The sequence below is a fragment of the Paramisgurnus dabryanus genome, chromosome 9 (genome assembly GCF_030506205.2).
Source record: "Paramisgurnus dabryanus chromosome 9, PD_genome_1.1, whole genome shotgun sequence".
NCBI classification, from domain to species: domain Eukaryota; kingdom Metazoa; phylum Chordata; class Actinopteri; order Cypriniformes; family Cobitidae; genus Paramisgurnus; species Paramisgurnus dabryanus.
The window spans coordinates 18,772,249-18,788,327 of record NC_133345.1 but is presented as its reverse complement, the minus strand read 5'-3'; the positions used below and the strand labels follow the sequence as shown (position 1 = coordinate 18,788,327).

Genomic DNA, 16,079 nt, shown 5'->3' with positions numbered 1-16,079 from the left:
AGTCACAGCATGAATTATATTGACTAGTTTGTTTACCAAATTAAATTTGATGTGTAACAAAAATACTGCAAAGCTATTGATCACAATCTCATTATATTACTTTACAAGACCCAGAGCTGATCATGAGACTTTAAGAGCACTGTAACGTAGTAACCCCTGAAAGAACCGTGTTACACTGTGAATATAATGACAAACCACAAGACTAAGATGTGACTTTATTTAATTACAACACAAGATCCTCTTACACCGGGGTTTTTAAACTGTGGGTGAGGACCCAATTGTAGGGCGCACTGTAAGAAAAGGAGTTTTGCATTAAATGACAACTTGCCCAAATAATTATTAGCAATGGCTCTGAAATACCATAAGGTATTCTGGTATTGCAAATAAACTTATATTTACTTTTCAGAAAATAAAAAAGAACTAAATGTCCCAAATGTAAGATTACCATTGTAAAACAATTGTGGAGTTTTCTGTGATCATGGCTCTTAATCGTTGGTCCAATGTCATACAAGTGAGCAGTGCCGGTCTTTCCTATACGCAAAGTACGCAATTTGCATAGGGCCCTGCACCACTAGAGGGCCCCCTTGATCTCAGAATTATTTAAAACCATTATATCAAAGAAAAATTATTATTATGTTTAATGAAAACAAGACGCTATAATTTAAATAATTTGCAAACTTCCGAATTTGTGCGGGTTTTTAAAAATACTTAATGATTTCTTAAATCACTGATATGTACTCGGACAACATGCAGGCAGTTTCTCAATCCGAAGGCTGCAGCCTTCAGAGGTCACATTTGTAGGCTGCATATGCGTCATAAAAACGTATTTTAGAATATTAACAATTATAATGTTGACTATTATTCTTAGTTAATGGTTAATTGTTATATTATGCTTATGACTTGCAAATGAAATGCTTATTTAACTTAAATAAATCAGGCTTGATGACGTATGCAGCGCGCATATGCGACATGATCCGGAGGTTGCAGCCTTCAAATTTAGAAACGGCCGCGTGCATGACGCAGAAGAGTGATTTGGTAACGATGCGCATATTATATGCCCACCATTGATTTAAAACAAAGACAAAGCTATCCGTCTGGAGCAGAATAAAGGGAAAAAAACGTGAAGCAAGGGAACAAGATAAAGGATTTGCGCGAGCAGATTAAGTCAATGTAAAGACACGCGTCTTAGCATGGGGCGATTAAAATGACGCGAATTGGGTGACACAATTGCCGCGAAAACACGCGCTTTTTCCTTTGAACTTCAAGAACGCGCTCTCGTGCAGGATAATTTGACGAGAGAGAGAGAGAGAGAGAGAGAGAGAGAGAGAGAGAGAGAGAGGTAAGAATGGTGCCCACGTCGAGAAAACTTAATAGAAGACTTGAAATTTGTAAAGGATTAAAGTATATGTCACTCGTTTAATTACAGTATGTTAACTGGATAACACTGGATATAACTCATTGTATAGATAATAAAATAATGTATTTTGATTACACAAATCAAACCTAACTATATGATTGTAGCTGCTGACCAGCATAGGGAATCTCTATGGCTAATTTCTAAGACATGTTGCTGATACAGTACTGTGTGTTGTACCTTATCTTGTTAATTGAGTCTTTTTGGGCATCTTATGCCTAGAATTATTCAAGGAGATTGATTCTTTTAACTTCCTTTAAAGTTTGATCAGTTGTGCATAATGACATGTGCAACAAATGGATATAGGGTGTCAAACTCATAGATTTGCAATATTTAAAATCAGACACTATTTTTAAAATATTTGGGGTCAACCTCTGTGACAGCTTTAAAGGGACACTTCACCCATTGGCATTAAGCTTTGTATAGTTAGAACTCCAGTCATGTTTTTGAATGGTCATGCATCATTTTCTCAGTTGCCGCTGAGACTGGAGAAATACAGATTTCAGTGTTGCACATCCTTCTTTCAATGATGTAAAAATCATCATTTTGCATCATTGAAAGAAGGAAGTGCAATGTCTTTGTTGAGGGAATGAGACTACAAACACCCCTTTTCTCTGTCAAATAGGCACCAAATTCTAAATGTATGTTACATTTCGACTACAAATATAACACTTTCAATAAAGATTAATGTTTCTACGGGTGAAATGCTCTTTTAAAGCTGAAACTTATCAAATCCTATCAGAGGTCCAGAATGTCATTGAAACACACCAGTGGCTTTGCTGTCATCAGTATTAAACATGTTACCCCTCGAAGTACCCCTCCCCACAGAGCCCCCCCCCCACATAACAAATCCCAATTTAACCCCTGTGTATTAACAGTATGTATTTATATGTAATTTAATTTGATTCATTACATTCATTTAGATCAGGTTAATTTTTTAGTGCTTCTCACAACACATTTTAAATCAAAACAACTTATCAGCAAATACATGTTTCATGTTATAATCAGCAAGTTTATCAGTCAGGGTTTCAAAGTAATGTGCATATGGGAATATTATACAGCTATAAGATAATACACTATGTGGTTAGTTAACAACTAACTAACAGCAACATTGACTGGGTTTTACCCAGATAGCACAGGTACGTCTGTGAGATGTCTGGTAAAGATCTGGAGATCTGGAATACATCTGGTGTGTAAAAACATCTTATAAAGGAAAAGAGCTGCTTTACATACATTCTAAATCAAAAACGTCTTGCAGACATCTTCAATATGTCTATATGACATCTTTTAGGAGACGTCTCACAGACGTATTGCAGATGAGAAAACAATTTAAATAAGACATCTTGCAGATGTAAACGCAGACATCAAATAGACGTCTCCGAGATGTATGTGTGCTATGCTATAAGGGTCTGAATGCACTGACAGAGGGCCCCTCACAAAGCTTTGCTTAGGGCCCCCCAGCATCTAGGACCGGCACTGCAAGTGAGAGAGGTTCAAAGATGACGTTTTCCTGGTCTTGGGACCAAAGAAATTCAGAAATTCAGCATGATCAACGCACATCAACGTGTTTGCTGCTACAACCTGCAGACCTGTATTTGTTACCCACTAGCGTAGGCTGATGACGTTGCGCTAACATGTGTCACAGCCGTCCAATCAATAGGTGTCTTCATCGTACAGTCTTCCAAATGCTTGTCGTACCCAAGTTTAAACGATCCAGAACGCACAGTGTGATAAGGTAATAATCTCATAGGATTGCAAAAATCCTGCAGTGTATCCCGGGCTTAAAAGGTTGTGGAATGAAAGGTTTGGGAACCCCTGCTTTACACAAAGTCTCATTTAAAGTTTATAAGACCTTTTGAAATACACAGAAACTAAACGAAACTGATGGGCAGATGAGGTGTTGGGATGACGATTGGGCCAGAGTTGAATCTGTGCATCTTAACCGATCACAGGCTGGTTCATCCTGAAGTGCTGCATGAAGAAAAGAAAGAAAGAAAGAAGTTAGAACATTAAGGAAAATTTTAATAATCCTCACAATCAATATTGGACTATGAACCCCAAGTTATTAACAATGCAATTAAATGCAAACAGACCTGTTAACCACCTAAATAATAGATGCTACCCACCGTGATACATCAAGATTCTCACAATGTTTTATGTCTGGTTCAATACCACAGTTTTGGCTATTCTTCATGTTCTGTATGGCAGTTATTTTGCACCAGTGACAGAAATTAACTTTTCATTAACATTAACATTTGCTAACTTATTTCCATAAAAATAGTTATGCACCACAGTTTAAATATTTCTTTATGAATACAAATATATAGAGGGGGATATATTATTATTTTGGAATGGGAATTCTTCACAAAAGTTGAATATTTTATGGTCTTGACAACATAGTTTATCATGTATCAAGCACAGTTCTAAAACTGTATATAAAATAATAATGCAAATAATGGTTCTCTTATCATCCCAGTCCTTTTTCATGGTGCATATAAACAAATGCAAGTGACCATAGTATAAAGTCAATAATCAATGAGTAATAAGGTATTTAGCATTTGTTTTAAATCCTTTTTCATTTGTTGCATTGCCTACATTCAAACATATGTGTTTGTTCTCATAGTCTTCAATTCACATTGTATGATAAACATTGGATGTGGAACAAGTTGTTTTTCATATATATGGAAAATCAAATGTGACTCATCTGCAAAATAATTAAATAATTAAAATAATGCACCCTGTTAGGGTTGAATTGTACTTGGTTAGGGTGTTGGTTGTTTTCTGTGTTGCAGGTCCTGATTGGGGCAGGAATTGAAAACACCTGTAACATTCGTGATGCTATAAAAGCCTGCAATTGGCATTCAGCGAGGCGGCTTTCCTGTGCTTGGGAGCAGTTTGCCAGAACCACGCTCTATAATTGATCTTCTTATCATGTTATGTTATTTAATAAATGTTATGTTAATTGATTCCGCCATGTCGTCTCCATTTATGTTGCACAATTGAGCCAGGTGTGACATATGGGGGCTCGTCCAACTTTTGATTGATTTGTTTGGTTATATTTGTGGAATTGGTTATATGGAGAGACCGAGTGGAACATTTGTTTAGAGCGTGGTTCTTTAGGGTAAGTGCTTGGGGTTTAAACTGTGCCGTTTTTTTTAACTCCCAGTTAGGTTGTAGCAACGCTTTGCGTTGTTTTTTTATTTTAGTTTGTTATTTTTGTGTTTCTCCTGGGTTGAGTGCACTGCCGTGGTGTTGTTTCTGGACTATTTGTTCAGATACACACCAACGGTATTTGGGTGCTTCAAAGGGCTTGACTCTTGGAAGCGCACGAAGACTAGGGAGTAGTTAGTTAGATTTTTTGTTGTTAAGATTAGGTGGCAGTTGAAGATGTGTGCACAGTTTTATCCTTAAGAAGTACATCAGTTGGATAATGGTTAAAATTGGTTGAAGTATTTGATAGTTTGGATTTTTGTTACATTATGACATTAGTAGAGCAGTTTTGTAAGACACCTTCGGGTGAGCTATTAAATTTGTGCTCTAAGAAACAGTTATGGGAAATTATAAATCTGTATGAATTGAGTGGCATTGATAAGCGATTGAGAAAGGATGAGCTCCGTCAGATGGTAAAAAATGAATTAGGAGATCGTCAGGTTCTATCAATTACCGAAGAACAAGAAACACCTGGGGTAGGGGTGCACGATTCAGAAAATTTCACGATTCGGTTCGATTCCGATTTTTAGGCTCAAGATTCGATTCAAAAACGATTCTCGATTTTAAAAAAACGATTCACAGTATGTAAATTTAGTTTACTTTTCCTATGTGACTGATTATAGGAGATATACAATTTTAAAGAAAAGAAACACAACAAATTAAATGTAGTTTGATATTACTTTATGTCTTTATGCAAAAATAAAGACTGTTATGAAGCAATTAGATGACCCCTTTTATCAAACTCTATTAAATACAACGATATAGTGTATTAAATGATAGACAGTGCAGGTCTATAGATTATAAATGTGACTGGTGTTATAATGGTTATTATTTCTATTAGATAGAGCAGAAGCAGGAAAAGTGCCTCTCTTTCTATTTCTCTCTTGCCGATTTAAAAAAAAGCTAAATCTACTCATTATTTCAGATTCAAAAGTCTACTTGCTGTCCCAGTGACAGGGGACTTTACATTACAGCTTTGCGTTTTGTAAATCTTGAGTCATCTTGAGCTTTGCTCGTTCAGTGCAATAGATTTTAGAAAATATATGGTTTATTAATAATAATAGAAAAGAGCCAGTTATCGCCATAGAAACCGCAGGCACGCTGAAATTGCACACGAGCTTTAGCGCGGTAGCGCTCGCGGCCATTCTCCGATCGACTCGGCTTTTACACACAATATTAATCAGACTTGGGACCCGAAGTAATTGAACTATGACTGACCCGGACCCGACTGACCATTTCAAATACAAACCCGGAACCATACGGTCCGCGGGTGCTCCGTGAAGTCCTCTAATGTTAAAACTCTGCTCAAGTTCAGAAACATGAAGGATACAATGTGACACGAGCTTGTTCGCATCGCATCCCAATTCATTGAGAAACAGAGAGCACGTGAACGAATACATCGAACTCATCATGTCGCACACAAAATGTCATTATTAAAGAGTGTCATCATCACAGAAAAACAAAAAAGATAAAATTTGATGCCAGATATACTTGGGCACTTGTTAATATAACTGGGCAGCGCGCCCAAGTAAAGTCAATGTGTGGGAAACACTGTTGCTGAGTCCCAATTCGCATACTATCCGTCCTAAATAGTATTCGAAACTAGAATTAGTACGTCCCAAATCGTAGTATGTTGAAATGAGTATTCCAAAGATACCCGGATGGTCTACTATTTCCGGTTAGAATTCGACGTGCAGATCAATGCACACTCTAACGGCTAATATTGCCCACAACCCATTGCGTGCGAGAGGGAGGAGCTTAACCACACTGACCCTCTTATTTGTAGTAATACTGTGGCTGTAGAAATGTTAACTTTATTAGTCCAGCGAAAGAAACATGGTTCCTACACTTTTACTGTAGTAAAAGCATGGTTCATTTTATCTGGGTATTTTTGAGTTATATGCAAGTATAAAATACGTTAAACAATAGTTATACTATAAACTTTTTAATATTTGGACTTTAAAAAAAGTAGCTTTTGTTACACACATAGAACATGAACGTCAGAACCAGACGCCTCACAAACGGCCTGCGTTTGGTTCTAATGACGCTCTACTTCACTCCTCAACTTGGTAGAACACATTGTAAAATCTATTGTGAAAAAAAATGATGAGAAATAAAGATGGGAATAGTAAATAAAATTATATTTGACATAAGTTACAAGAATGAATGAAATATTGTTAACAGTCGTGGTGTGCGTAACTAGGCAACCACGTTTTCGTTCACGTTGCATGACGTCATTGAAGTGCGTCCCAGAACGTGCATACTCTTTTGCTACACACTCAAAAGTATGTACATTTCCTCACAAAAACAGTACATACTTTTAGGTCGTAGTATAAGTAGGCGAATTGGGACTCAGCATGAGACAAGAGTGTGCAGGCGTCAGAGTGAATACGACGCAGCGCCATCTATGGGAATACTGAGATAAACTCATTTCAGGACAATAGTAACCCGGCATTACAAAAAAATTTATAAATCGATTTTTGTAATGCTATGAATCGATTCTGAATCGTCAAAGCTTGAATCGCGATTCAAATGTGAATCGATTTTTTTGCACACCCCTAACCTGGGGCTAGTCCTGTGGTTGTGCAAAAATCCGTCGTTTCTTTGGTTGGTTTGTCATTTGAGCAACAGAAAGAACTTCTTGATACGCAACAAACGCACGAAAAAGAGATGCGTGAACAAGAAATAGAAGTAGAAAAACTTAAATTAATGTGGCGAGACAGCGGGAAATGGATTTTGAAAAAATGAAACATGATCAGAAATTGGCTGCAGAGAGACAGAATCAGGAGTTTCAGTTAAAATTGGAGAGCTTAAAGCTTCAAGGTGAGGGCAGACCTATCAGTCCCACTGATGGTTCATTTAACTTGATTAATAATTTGAAATTGTTACCTGTCTTTAATGAAAGTGATCCTGACGGGTTTTTTTTATTATTTGAAAGTATAGCTGACGAACGGGGATGGCCTATTTCCGACCGCACAGTAATGCTTCAATCTGTTTTAGTGGGGAGAGCACAAGAAGCATATACTGCTTTACCAGCAGAGGAAAGAAAGAATTATGATAGTGTAAAGGCTGCTGTGTTAAAAGCTTTTGAACTAGTTCTAGAAGCGTATCGCCAACGGTTTCGGTCTTGGAGAAATGGTGAGAGACAAACGCATGTGGAGGTTACAAGAGAGTTAAGTAACCATTTTGATCGCTGGTGTACAACATCTAACATATTGTCATTTGGTGAGTTACGCGAAATGATGATTATTGAACAGTTAAAGAACATCGTCCCTGAACCAATTGCAGTTTATATTAACGAACATAAGCCCCGTACTGCTGTTGAAGCTGCATCGTTAGCAGATGATTTTGTTTTGATACACAAAAATCGATTTGCGATTGTTGAAATTTTTTATCCTAAGCAACTGCAACGAAATGATCGAAGACAACCGTCGCAAAGGATAGTAACTGATTCCATGTGTCGTTATTGTTTGGAGGTTGGACACTGGAAGAATGAATGTCCTGTACTTGAAAGCAAACAGGGACGTGGAAAGTATAAGAGTTCTACACCTGTGCTTTTAACGAGTTGTTTGTCGCGTGCCTCGGTTACGGAAAATTTGTTGCAACAAAAAAGGTCTGTTCGGAAATCGAAAATAAAGGTTATGTACCTTTTATTTCTGAAGGATGTGTTTCTCTTTTTGAGGGGCAGAAACGTGTACCTGTGAGAGTCTTGAGAGATACTGGATCATCAGAGTCCTTCATTTTGGAGTCTATACTTTAGAGATCGACCGATACTCATTTTTTTAAACTGATGCCGATAACAAATATTTGGATGCTTATGTGCCCGATAACCGATATGCTGAACCGATTTTTATTTATTGTTATACTTCTGTTTTTGACATAATTACTACAACACTACTGAACTGAACAAACCCTTATAATAATAATCATCATCATAATCACTCCATAATCACTTTGCATACAGTCATAAATAGAGGGGTCTGAAAGAGTGAAGAATAATATTAATTTAATGAATAATGTAGAAACTATATTCCCAATACATGGACCATTCCAAACACCCCTATCATTTCGTCAGAAATGGACTGATCCAAAGTTCGCGCTGCGGTTTTGATGGCGCGGGAGAGAGAACAGTATAGCGGAGTTGGCTGCATATTGTACATATTTTATAGAGTAAAACAGGTGGATTAAGTGCCTTTTTTGAGATATAATATCATTGTCTTGACCAGCAACCTGTAGCCTTCAGCAATCCAACCAGTAGTTAGCAAAGAGATTTTACAAATAATATCACTGACTGGAATGCATTCAGGAAAGTAACAAACAAAACTGCTTATATATCATTGAATTTCTTAACTGGTATTTGATGTCAGAATAATGAATATTTTGTTGTTAAAGCTTATGAAATGGCTGTTGACAGAGCTGTTTATCTATGCATTTACTCACGCATTTACTTTATCAAATTGTGACCGCTTGCGGAGGTAATTAATAATTAATTAATATCCACAGACATTCATTTAGATATTTTAGCAAAATAATGTTTATCTGGTAAATGTTAATATAACTTAGGGTAAATCTTGTTAAAAGTGGTGGCTATCCTTCAACCCCGGTAAGTGAACAGCAATATGAACGTGATTTTACGATGCTAATGATACGCATAAATAACAGAAAAACTATTTTAATTGAGCGTTTTTAATTCCACAAAGCATTAATTCATGGCTGTTTTATTCATGCAAATCTACGTCGTTATTGGGACTCTGTGAGTTTGTCTCTTTTCTTGGACAAGCTGCATACATTGCTTTTAATAAATCAACTTATTTAACATAAAATACATTAATGCACAATAAGATGTGTTATAAATGCCTGCAAATATGCAAAGTAAGTATACTCAAAGTTCTTTTAATGAAGTCGCGTCACTCCGCCTTCATATTACTGTGCACACTGCTGCTGCTGTGAGCTCCTCTCCTCAGATGCGTTCAGCGCGCAATTCTCAATTATCTCGTTTATCGGTCAATCCGATATTACAAAACCGATATCCGATCATCGGAAAATGCTCAAATATCGGGGAAAATATCGGAAAAACGGAAAACAGATATATCGGTCGATCTTTACTCCATTCTCATCTGCTTCATATGTGGGTAAGGATGTTTTGATCCAAGGAATTGCATTGCAAACATTGTCTATTCCTTTGCATAAGTTTGTTTTACAGTCTCGGTTAGTCAGTGGGGAAGTGGAGATCATTTTAGGAAATAATTTGGCTGGAGAGAGTGTGTGGCCGGTACTAGCCCCATCACCGATTGTGACTTCGTTGTCCCTTCCTGACCAGGGTTGTGATGATTTATCGGAAGGTGCAGTTTGTGTTGTTACACGGTCTAAGACAAAGGAGCTAAATGCTGATGGTGATTTTGGTGACATTCGTAGACCATTTAAGTTTGTCGCTCCAAGATTGTCTCTTCTATTTAAATTCTCTCGTGCAGAATTAGTGAATGCCCAGCGGGAGGATCCTGGGTTAAAAACGTTTTTTTTTCAGTTGGCTCACGGAGATATAGCGGGTCATCTGGGTGTTAAAAAGACGTATGACAGAGTGTTGAAGCATTTTTATTGGCCGCTGTTGAAAAAAGAAATCTCGCACTTTATTAAAACCTGTCATCCGTGCTAAATGATGGGAAAACCAAATCAGTCCCTACCACAGGCCCCAATGTATCCAATACCTTCAGTGGATCAACCTTTTGAACATCTATTAGTGGACTGTGTTGGTCCACTACCTCCCTCTAAGTCGGGAAATAAATTCCTTTTGACTATTATGTGTCAAAATACTCGTTACCCAGTGGCTTATGTAATGCGTAATGTTACAACTCGATCCGTGGTTAAGGCATTGACTCAATTTATTTCAATATTTGGTATCCCTAAGGTCATTCAAAGTGACCAGGGATCTAATTTTACATCTCATATGTTCGCTGACATTTTAAAACAGTTGAGAATTCAACATAACCAGTCCAGCGCATACCATCCTCAGAGTCAGGGTGCGTTGGAGCGATTTCATCAGACGCTTAAGTCTCTCTTGCGAGCATATTGTGTTGAATTAAATTGAGATTGGGAGGAAGGACTTCCATGGCTTTTGTTAGCTGCAAGGGAGGTTACACAGTCTAGTTTGGGGTTTAGTCCCAATGAATTAGTTTTCGGACATAAGGTACGTGGTCCACTTGCTGTTGTGGGTGATCATGTAATAGGAAAACAACCTCCACAAAGTTTGCTGGAGTATGTGAACGGTTTCCGCAGGCGCTTGTTCTTTGCTGGTCAAGCTGCGCAGAAAAATTTTGAAAAAGCGCAAATAAAGATGAAAAAGCTATTTGATCGCAAGTCGGAACAATGTGCATATAATACGGGTGATCAGGTTTTGGCTTTGTTACCTTTAGTAGGCTCTCCGTTTTGCGCAAGATTTGCGGGACTATATACTGTCGTGCGTGTTATATCCGATCTTAATTATGAGATTGCGACTCCGGACAGGAAAAAAGTAACCCAAATCTGTCACGTGAATCTATTGAAACCTTTTTTTTCCCGTGACTGTAACCAAGTTGATGTTAAACCATCTGCGGTGGTGAGTGTTATAACTGGGCTAGGTCAGTCTGTTCTGGGAGAGATGGAGGGGGTTCGATTTTTGGATGATGTATAATGCAACCGCGTTTAAAAAATTCAGAGACTTTAAAAAATTTGGATGGCTTGCTGACCCATTTATCACCGTTACAAAGAGTTGAACTGTCACAATTGATATCTTAGTTTCCGTCACTGTTTGGGGATGCTCCATCACAAACTCCTTTAATAGAGCACGACATAGACGTGGGTGATGTTTCACCTATACGTCAGCGCTTTTATCGTGTTCCGGTTGAAAAGCGGATAAAATTGGAGTCGTAGATTCAATACATGCTACAAAATAACATTGCCAAACCGTCCTGTTTGAGCTGGGCTTCGCCATGCTTACTAGTTAGTAAACCGGACGGAACGTTCAGGTTTTGTACGGATTATCGAAAAATCAATAAAATCACCAAACCTGACGCTTTTCCAATCCCAAGGATGGAGGATTGTGTGGATCAAGTGGGTTCTGCAAAGTACGTTAGTAAATTCGATTTACTTAAGGGATACTGGCAGGTGCCTTTGACACCGCGGGCACAAGAGATAACTCCTTTCATAACATTATACTCTTATTCTGTTATGAGTTTTGGATTACGAAACGCGCCGGCGACCTTTCAGAGATTAATGAACTGTGTGGTGTTGGGTTTGGAAGGATCACCGTTTATCTGGACGATGTGATAATTTACAGCGATGATTGGGAGCAGAATGTGAAAAGAGTACGAGAATTATTTCGGCGTTTAGCAGAGGCCAATTTGACTGTGAACTTGGCTAAATGTGGTTTCGCACGGGCAACGGTGACTTATCTGGGAAGGGAAGTTGGCCAAGGGATGGTGTGTCCATTGCGCGCTAAAGTGAGCGCGATAGAGAATTTCCCCACCCCGGGCACTAAAAAGGAGCTATTGAGATTTATAGGGATGGCTAATTACTATCGTAATTTTTGCCCTAATTTCTCATCCGTTATTTGTCCATTGACTAACCTTTTAAAGAACTCGGTCAAGTTTGACTTGTCAAAAGGCATTTGAAAATGTGAAGATGCTGTTGTCTGCCTCTCCGGTGTTAGCGGCGCCTCAAAGTGATCTTCCCTTTCAAATTCAGGTTGACGCAAGTCAGGTGGGAGCGGGAGCTGTTCTGTGTCAGACTCATTCTGATGGTATTGATCACCCAGTCAGTTATTTTTCTCGTAAGTTCAACTCCTTTCAGCTGAACTATTCAGTTATTGAGAAGGAAACGTTGGCACTGATTTGGGCTCTTCAACATTTTGATGTTTATGTGGGGGGAGGAAGTCCAATTACTATTTTTTTCTGACCATAATCCCTTGACGTTCCTGCACTCATTACAGAGTCTGAGCCAACGTTTAATGCTGTGGGTACAGTTCCTACAGCCTTATAATCTTACGATTAAACACATTAGAGGAGTGGAGAATGTATTGGCCGATACCCTGTCACGTGCTCCTGAGCTTGAGTGACACATTACTTATGTCTGCAGCTGATGTAAGTTTATTTATGATTTATGTTTCATGATTATGTGGGGTACTTTTTTGGGGGGGGGGGGTTGTTAGGGTTGAGTTGTACTTGGTTAGGGTGTTGGTTGTTTTCTGTGTTGCAGGTCCTGATTGGGGCGGGAATTGAAAACACCTGTAACATTCGTGATGCTATAAAAGCCTGAGATTGGCATTCAGCGAGGTGGCTGTCCTGTGCTTGGGAGCAGTTTGCCAGAACCACGCTCTATAATTGATTTTCTTATCATGTTATGTTATTTAATAAATGTTATGTTAATTGATTCCGCCGTGTCGTCTCCATTTATGTTGCACAATTGAGCCAGGTGTGACAACCCCAATAAAACAAAGCTTTCATTCAGCATATTTTGAAATAATTCATTACCTTATCTACATGTGGGAAAAGACTCACAGGTGGAGGAAGATGTTTGTCCTGCACTTTTCACAGCTGGTGCACATGGATTATGGTGGCCTAGTGACAGAATGAAGATCATCAGTTTAAAATCTGCTTTACAACCAAAGGTTGCATTAAACTTTCTTAATGTTTGTCATTTTGACAGACAAGGGATGTAAGAAAATTGTCATTATCAATTATAATACAATAATATGAGCCAAACAATTACAACTTAACTCAATCAACTTAACTCTCTTAATCTGCTTGAACTCAAATCTTGTGGTCTATATGGACATAAAGTGTGTGTTTATCTCTGTTTAATTCAACCATCATGTTAGACTGTTGGAGTTGCAGTTGTTATTAGATTTCACGACTGTTCTGGACAAACGACTTTTCGCGCTAACTGTGACTTGAGACACAGCCAGGCTAAACAAAGACATTGAGTATGTTTACATGCACATGATAAGAGGAAAACTATCAAAAATCAGCTTATAACAAAAACACTTTTCAAGCTTTTTTATTTACTTCCATTTGTGACGTTTACCTTTTACAGGCGGAGACATGTGCACATAAACAAAAAAAAAAAAAAAAAAAAAATAATGGTTAAAGCGTTAACATGCAACATAAAAATCTGTGTAAAACGCAAAAAATGTGCAGATCAGTTTTTGCCATTTATAGGCTTTACCCTATAAAAGAAAAATTATGTGTTTAAATGACCTAACACATTGTCAGTTTATTAAATGTTTAGATGTAGACAGACTTACCAAGATTCAAAATATTTGGTTAACATGACCACTCGTGGTGGCCTTTATTCAAAGGATGGAGAAAACTGTCAGGCGCCAGTGCCAGCCAACAGGTGGACTAAACATCAAGCAGAATTCTGCACAATTCAGGTAAGCAGAATAAAAATACACTGTAAATAAACATTATTAAAACAGACTTCCTATGACTCACGGCTTTCATCTTTCAGAATTTAGACATTTCAGACAATCGCAGCAGGAAGCCCCAACTTTCTTCAAAGCAGATGAGCAATCAAATGCTTGGTATGAACACAACCCTAACAATCAAGGTAAAAGAGCATTAAATATTATGTGAAACATTTATAGCATGAAGCTTAAAGATAGTGTGAAAGATAATCTATGTGATCTGCCATTCATATCCTTCAAAGAACTTAACAGAACATCTGAACATGTATAATGCAATTTAATATGCAAGTTATTAATAATAATCAGAGGTGTAAAGAGTAGCTGAAAGCCATACTTGAGTAAAAGTACAAATTCCTTACTGTAAAAATTACTCCTCTACAAGTTACAAGTCACCAATTTAAATATGACTTGAGTAAAAGTATTAAAGTAACCCAATTTAAATGTACTCAAGTATTTTTACTCGTACTGAATGTTGGCTCAAAGATGCACTAGTCCTCAACACAAAGAGACATTGTAGGTCTGGGCAGTGAAAACTAAGAAAGTTTATTTATGAGGTTTTATTTCCTAATATAGAAAAGAAATCAAACACCTCAAAATTTTGACCTGGCAGAACAAACACAGATTAAACATAGTCATAGTCTTTTGACTAAAATTTAATTTAGTTTTAGTCATATTTTTGTCATCTGAATTGATTTAGTTTTAGTCTAATTTTATTCAACTAAATGCCATGAGATTTTAGTCTAGAAATCTACATTAAATTTAATTTAAACCATTTAATTTCAGTCTAGTGTCATTGTGTACTTGAATGTGCCATGCTGAAAAATATATAGCCTAACTTTGTGATATAAATATATGGTAACACTTTACAATAAGGTTCATTAGTTAACATTAATTAGTTAGCTACATTAGTTAACATGAACTAATAATGAACTGCACTTATCCAGCATTTATTCATCTTTGTTAATGTTAATTTCAACAATTACTAATACTTTATTAAAAGCTTGTTAACATTAGTTAATGCACTCTGAACTAACATGAACAAACAATTAAAGCTTAAATTTTTATTAACTAACATTAACAAAGATGAATGAATAATGTAACAAATGTATTGCTCATGGTTTTATCAAGTTGGTTAATACATTAACTACTGTTAACTAATGAACCTTATTGTAAAGTGTTACCAAATATTCTTATATAGGCCTATCCTAAAAAAGATATAATTTTAATATTAAAAAATTCCAGTAAACTAAAATTACACTAACAGAAATATGATCATGCATATTAAAAACGTGAAGTTGTTCATTTGAAAGATTGATTGTAAACACATGTAGTACGTAACACCACTATTTCACATAAAGTGCACTACATTTCTTCCGTCATGCATCCCTCTTTACAGTAAATACATTACAGCATACTTGATTAAATGTGAGGACAGTGAAATTGTACACTTATTATCAATCTTATAATGTACTTAAGTTACTTGGGCAATCAGTACAGGACCTCGCTGGTTTATTTTGGCTTATTTAGTAAGTTATATCAAGTTATGTAACTTACTAGCTCAGGTTAGCTGATAAAGTAGCATCAGAGTATAAACATTTGTGCTTGCCTTTGAGTTGCGGGATGACCCTCATGCAATCGCGCTTTAATTTTTTTTTTGATTGTAGCATCACATGTTTAACAAAGGGTCCCTTGACTGAAGCAAATGTGATATGCATTCATATGTTTGCTCTTTATCTCTTCTCTCAGACCAGACGCGAACTTTTCTCTACAGTTTATGACATACGCAGCATGCAGATGTCCCACTACGGTGGCAAGCCATTCAGCGTTTGACATCGAAGTACCGCGAGACCAGACTTCTCCATATGCATTCGATTCGCTCTCGCAGTATTTTGATTTCATACGATTGCTCTGCGCAGCGCCAAAGGAAGTAACTTTAGTTGTGTGTGTACGTGTAACCTCGCGACCACAGATTCTATCCATCATCACCCTCTGACACTTTCGTCTCGTTTTTATTTG

At 37.3% G+C, this 16,079-nt stretch overlaps 1 long non-coding RNA gene across 1 annotated transcript; it reads right to left on the bottom strand.

Annotated features, from left to right (window-relative positions):
- Nucleotides 1-3,359: 3,359 nt before the first annotated feature.
- Nucleotides 3,360-15,852, bottom strand: LOC135732878 (uncharacterized). Its single transcript, XR_010526837.2, has 4 exons — nucleotides 15,670-15,852; nucleotides 14,092-14,194; nucleotides 13,129-13,215; nucleotides 3,360-3,385 (listed from the first exon to the last, which is right to left on the bottom strand). It is a non-coding gene; the product is annotated as an uncharacterized lncRNA (long non-coding RNA).
- Between the last annotated feature and the right edge of the window lie 227 nt (nucleotides 15,853-16,079).